The 6,915-nt window shown below is 40.7% G+C and overlaps 1 long non-coding RNA gene across 1 annotated transcript; it reads right to left on the reverse strand.

The window, feature by feature from the left end:
- Positions 1 to 1,100: 1,100 nt before the first annotated feature.
- On the reverse strand, positions 1,101 to 3,019 carry LOC138354889 (uncharacterized). Its single transcript, XR_011223702.1, has 3 exons — positions 2,476 to 3,019; positions 2,152 to 2,272; positions 1,101 to 1,458 (listed from the first exon to the last, which is right to left on the reverse strand). It is a non-coding gene; the product is annotated as an uncharacterized lncRNA (long non-coding RNA).
- Between the last annotated feature and the right edge of the window lie 3,896 nt (positions 3,020 to 6,915).

A 6,915-nucleotide genomic window follows, 5' to 3' on the forward strand; every position in this document is an offset into this window, starting at 1 on the left:
GTGTTAATATATACATAGACATACATCACAAATAAACATATTTGTGTGGGAGGAAATGTAATGAAACATACCAGTGGCATTTTTGTCTTTTATTAAGAGAATTTTCATTAAAAGAATATACAATATATATTATAGAAACCCAAGAGCGGCCAGTTTTATGTTTCAGCGCCTCAGTGTCGCTGTTCAGAGGGGAAATGCGTGCTGTATCTTGGGTACGCACCCGACCCCCGAGGAGCTGGACGAGGTCTTCGAACACTGATTGGTATATTGTTGTATAAGTGTGTGTTTTCTGTAAACTGTAACATTGCAATAAAATCAAATAAAAAAAATAATAGGGGTGGTAGGAGAGGAAAAGATTAAAGTATTCAGTGAGAATCCACAAGGTCTTCTCTGAACACTATTTATTTTCTTCTTCGAGGATGTGGGTCTCTTTAATTAAACCAATGGTGGTACCCCTAAATTATAGAAACTGTATATATATACAATAATATATAAATAATATTTTTGAGGATAATATAGGATAATATTATAATATATATAATATTTATAAGACGTTTGATGTAGTTATTCCTACAATTCACCTAGAGAATGTGCGTTTTCTGTGATGGTTCCATGAAGTCATACTGGAAGGTATTCGTCCAGGGCCGCTACGGACAACTAAATTGTTGCCTTTCTGGACGCGACCACAAGAATAACAAGGTTGACATTAAGTTGATTTAAGGTCATAGTTGCATAATGTAACGACCAATTACCTCGGCTTTACTGAGTGCGTTAGGAAGATATTGTTCAGAAACTTTTACTGTAATTATTGTTTAGTTTGATGGGTCTTGATTTATTAAAGCAAATGATAAAGGTTGCCATTAGAAAGTGAAACTTGATTATTTTTTAATTATTTATTATGACTTTTCAAATAAACTCTATATATATAAAATATAAAGGCAATACCAATTTCACATATATAATATAGATTCTAGACAAATTCAAGAATCAGGATATATATATATATATATATATATATATATATATATATATATATATATATATATATATATATATATATATATATATATATATATATATATATATATATTATACCTTGTCGATGTGTATATACCTGAATTTACTCTAGTCCTGGAATGTGTTCTGAAGCTAAGTATACTTGCTGGTTGGTCAATAACCAATTGTAGTGATCTTAATAGCCCTCTAGAGGTTGAAAGGCTTTAAGCCCACCACCAAACGCCCTGATCTAGACGAAATCACACGTTCATATGCAGTCTGTATTAAATCACTGATTAATGCCGTATGTTCCAGCTCTTAGTTGATAAGGAGAGATAAAATACGGTTTATCTTCTTGACTTGTTGACCAGGTGACCTCTCCTTCTTGACCTGACCAGGTCACCTCTCCTGGAAGTCGACTCTTCAGGTTAGAGCTATAGCCAAATTTCGGCCACAGTGATGCTGAAAATATAACTGTATTTGCAAACTGAAATGACATTTTCACTATACAAATATATTTAATCTGAAAGTGTAATTTATTTTGCTTGGAACTCCAGTATAATTGATGACAGAGCGCAGGTGTTGGCGTTAATAATTCATGAAGTCAATATTTGAGATAAATATTTCTGACACCCACACCCACAGCAGCCACACACACCCACAACAGCCACACACACACCCACAGCAGCCACCTACACCCACAGAAGACACACACACCCACAGCAGCCACACACACACCCACAGCCTCCCACACCCACAGCAGCCACACACACCCACAACATCCACCCACACCCACAACAGCCACACACACACCCACAACAGCCACCCACACCCACAGCAGCCACACACACACCCACAACAGCCACCCACACCCACAGCAGCCACACATACCCACAACAGCCACCCACACCCACAGCAGCCACACACACACCCACAACAGCCACACACACACCCACAACAGCCACACCCACACCCACAACAGCCACACACACCCACAACAGCCACCCACACCCACAGCAGCCACCCACACCCACAGCAGCCACACACACACCCACAACAGCCACCCACACCCACAACAGCCACACACACACCCACAACAGCCACCCACACCCACAGCAGCTACACATACAAGCAACAAAAGCAACAAAGACTTACTGGGAAAAGTTTGAAGACGTAAACATTGACCCTGGTGAAGCCTCGGGCCCTGGACCACGTGAGGCCCGGGACCCCGACCTGGCTCAGGTACTGACAGAACACTACCAACAGCACTATCGTCCTGGGGGAAGGAACACGCCTCAGTGTTGGCACCTCTTGTTGTCTCCCTCATATATTTCAGGCAAGCAAAGCTTAATATACAATTTTAATGTATTATTCAACCTCTGTTATCGTGAAGATACAATATATATTGTACATGAGTATAGCAATTGTGTAGAGTGGAAGCCGGTGACGCAAGAGAGAGTGAAGGAGCTAGTGACTTACAGCGAGGAGATGCCCCAGTGGGAGGCGGCCTTGTCGGCAGCGACTCTGAAGAGGGAGAACCCGATGAGGGTGATGGTGGGCACGACCACCAGAGGGGAGATCCAGCGCAGCAGACCGCCAATAGCACCTGTAATACATTCCCGCCTCAATCTCACATGACAAACGCACAATTTCACATCTGATCTATAACACACCGGGTGGCGCCGGCTCCGACACTGCTGCTGAAAATTCGTGTTAATTCGTCTCCACTCAACGTTGCATGGCCTAACTGCTGCCCAGCACGAGTTAAGTGCATGGAGACTTAATATGCCCATAACTCACAGTGAACCTCAACAGTAATCAACCAAAATTAACCAATTTTCGCCTGCCTTTCTACGACCCTTCTGCCAAGCGTTCCCTATACGCCCATCCCTACTATAATTCACCAAGTATCTACCTTTAGAAACGCTACCAAGAATCTATTCGTCGAAAACATGCCCAACATAACAACAAGCAAGGTAGGGGGTGCCTCTCGCTCTGGATCCATTACTCCTAGAGATCTGAATGAAACACTGGCAACGCTGCAACCCTCGCCGATGTTGGTAAACACAGCATCCGCTCTCCCTCCTCACTCCCCCCCTTCAACTCACCTCGAATCTCTAGCTGTAGAATTCATTCAATCTATGGCTCCCTGTCTAAACTTCAAACCTCTCAGAAGTAATCCATGGCTCCAGAAACTGCACAACCTTGTGAAAATGCAATCTGAAGCTATTTCGGCCCTCCAAGACACAGTCACCCGACAACAACATACCATAGACCGCCTCCTTGAATCGTCGACGAACACCAACCAAGAAATTCTCAACTTACAAACTGTTGCAAATGGTGCAATGGATCAAATACATAAGATTCAGGCCGAGGAAACCCTCTCAGCTCAAAGTGACCTCCTTCAAAAGCTGGAAAAACAGATCAATCTCCTTCAGATTCACCAGGCGGCTTCCGAAGATGACCAAGAGCAACAACAACTTCATGACTCCCTGATAATTAGCTCTACTGATCTACCTGATGAACAACAAGGTGAGAATTGTTGTAACATAGCCCACACCCTAATTAATTCAATGATCAGAGTCAATGTTGAAATCAAATCAGCTATTTGGATAGATAAAAACAGTCCCCGTAACAGTAGGAGAATGCTCATCAAACTTGCAAATCCCTCTGTTAAGTTTGACCTCATACAATCAGCTGCTAAGCAAAAAACCAACCTCTATATAAATGAGTGTCTTACAAAGCAGCGTGGATCCCTCCTCTTTTGTTTGCGTCAAATTCGCAAACAAAACCCTGGTCTTATCAAGCAGTGCTACACTAGAAATGGTACGAGTTTTGCGAAGAAGGAAAGTACAGGAAAAAGATATGAAATAAAATGTGACCAACAACTCCTGGCCTTCTTAAGTGATTGTGGTATATCTGAAAACCTGAACCCGACCAATGCCAGTACTTAAAATAACTCTTTCAGTGCCTGAGCCTAACCTAACTTAATCTAACTTTGTCTAAGGTGCTGTCTCTGCCTTACCATTTACCTAATGTTCTCTCATTCATATAATTTCCTAAAAAACCCATCAAGTCTCCATGCACTTATGCAAGCATCTACCTCAGTTTCATTGTAAAATTTTACTCTTAAATCTAATCTTACCCTATTCCATTTAAATTTTAAATTTAATTGTATTGATCTATGTCATTTATTGAAATCAATTATTGATCTCATTTTTGTTCTTTTAATTAAGTTCATACTAATTATAAGTTAAAACTAAGCTAAATAAAATTTATTATCTTTAAAATTATTTTACTTTACAATTATCATTTGTCAAATTTTTTTTATATATTCATCTTGACAGTCTCTATTGATTTTTTGTTCTCTCCACCAAACTTGTGTATCCTCCATGGCTATCTAGTGACCTTAATTCTACCTCTAATTGTTTCAATTCTTTTGTTTACTTGCATTTATTGTTGTGTTTTGCCATAATTATTCTCTAATTTTAGGAGACTCAATACTTTGTAAGCTCTTATTGTATTGTTATATTATTATATTGTTGTGTTTTGCTATAATTACTTTCTATTTTACAGCAGATTTAGTTTTCATCTGTTCCTGTAATTGCTTATCTTATTGTATCGTGACATTCTTACCTATATGCTTACTGATATTGATCCTGATCGAAATCTTCTGTCCCATATCCACACTAATCAGCACATTGATCATCATTATTGCAGGTACTACACAGCAAATCTTGCAAAAAACAAACTTACTTGCCACTCTCCATAGTGTATAGTAAGTCACTGGAGACGGGAGACCTACCAGAAATATGGAACAGGGCGAATGTGGTCCCAATATACAAAAAGGGCGACAGGCAAGAGGCACTGAACTACAGGCCAGTGTCCTTGACTTGTATACCATGCAAGGTGATGGAAAAGATCGTGAGAAAAAACCTGGTAACACGTCTGGAGAGAAGGGACTTCGTGACAAATCGCCAACATGAGTTCAGGGAGGGTAAATCTTGCCTGACTGCCTTAATAGAATTCTACGACCAGGTCACAAAGATTAAGCAAGAAAAAGAAGGCTGGACTGCATTTTTTTGGACTGTCGGAAAGCCTTTGATACAGTCCCCCATAAGAGGCTAGTATATAAGCTGGAAAGACAGGTAGGAGAAACTGGTAAAGTGCTCCAGTGGATAAGGGAGTACCTAAGCAATAGGAAGAAGAGAGTTACAGTGAGGAGTGAGACCTCAGATTGGCGTGATGTCACCAGTGGAGTCCCACAGGGCTCTGTACTCGGTCATATCCTGTTTCTGATATACGTAAACGATCTCCCGGAGAGTATAGACTCATTCCTCTCAATGTTTGCTGACGATGCCAAAATTATGAGACGGATTAAGACAGAGGAGGACAGCTTGAGGCTTCAAGAATGACCTGGGCAAGCTGCAGGAATGGTCGAACAAATGGTTGTTAGAGTTTAACCCAAGCAAATGTAATTGTAATGAAGATAGGTGTAGGGAACAGGAGGGCCAGACACAAGGTATCATTTGGGAGATGGAATTCTTCAAGAGTCAGAGAGAGAGAGAAAGGACCTGGGCGTTGATATCACGCCAGACCTGTCTCCTGCAGCCCATATCAAGAGGATAACATCAGCATATGCCAGGTTGGCCAACATAAGAACGGCATTGAGACACTTGTGTAAGGACTCAATCAGAACTTTGTACACCACCTATGTCAGGACCAATTCTGGAGTATGCAGCTCCAGTATGGAGTCTATATCTAGTCAAGCATAAGCCTAAACTGGAAAAGGTTCAAAGGTTTGCCACCAGACTAGTACCCGAGCTGAGAGGTATGAGCTACGAGGAGAGACTACGGGAATTAAACCTCACGTCGCATGAAGACAGAAGAGTTAGGGGGGGACATGATCACCACGGATAAAATTCTCAGAGGTTATTGACAGGGGTAGATAAAGACAGGCTATTTAACACAAGGGGAACACGCACTAGGGGACACAAGTGGAAATTGAGTGCCCAAATGAGCCAGAGATATTAGAAAGAACTTTTTTTAGTGTCAGAGTGGTTGACAAATGGAATGCATTAGGAAGTGATGTGGTGGAGGCTGACTCCATACACAGTTTCAAGTGTAGATATGATAGAGCCCAATAGGCTCAGGAATCTTTACACCTGTTAATTGACGGTTGAGAGGCGGGACCAAAGAGCCAGACCTCAACCCCCGAAAGCAAAAATAGGTGAGTACACACACGAACACATATGTGATATTAATCAGAGGTAGAGGAGGATATGATCGCAGGTGTGTAGGCGTGTGTGTAGGGGAGGGGGCGATTTTTATATATATTTATAAATATATTTATATTTTAGATAAAATTTAAAATTTTTTAAAATTTTAAAATTTATAAAAAAAACTCGAACTATCGATTAACTAGAGGAAATTACTTTGCTCTAGTCCTAGCAGGTTTTCTAACAGTCTCTGTAGCGCAGTGGTAAAACACTCGCCTGGCGTTTCACGAGCGCTTTAGCCTGGGTTCGTATCCTAGGAGGATTGACTGGTGGCTGTACAAGAATGTAACAACTCTTGTATATATAAATAAAATCGCTAATCATTTGGTGTCATGCAATAAAAGTTAAATATTTTATTTTGGTTAGTTAATTTATTAAGTATATTCAACTCTCGAATATTAATCATCATTATAGATGCAAATGGCTACAGAAATATTATAGCTACCCCATAATTCAACAGATCTGTTTATGAATACACTTTTCAAAGGATATAATTGATAGTTTCTTTTGCAGGCGATGAGTCATAATAACGTGGCTAAAGTATATTGACCAGACCACACACTAGAAGGTGAAGGGACGACGACGTTTCGGTTCCTCCTGGACCATTCTCAAGTCGATTGTGAATGGTCCAAGACGGACC

Source organism: Procambarus clarkii, chromosome 65, assembly GCF_040958095.1.
Source record: "Procambarus clarkii isolate CNS0578487 chromosome 65, FALCON_Pclarkii_2.0, whole genome shotgun sequence".
NCBI lineage: Eukaryota > Metazoa > Arthropoda > Malacostraca > Decapoda > Cambaridae > Procambarus > Procambarus clarkii.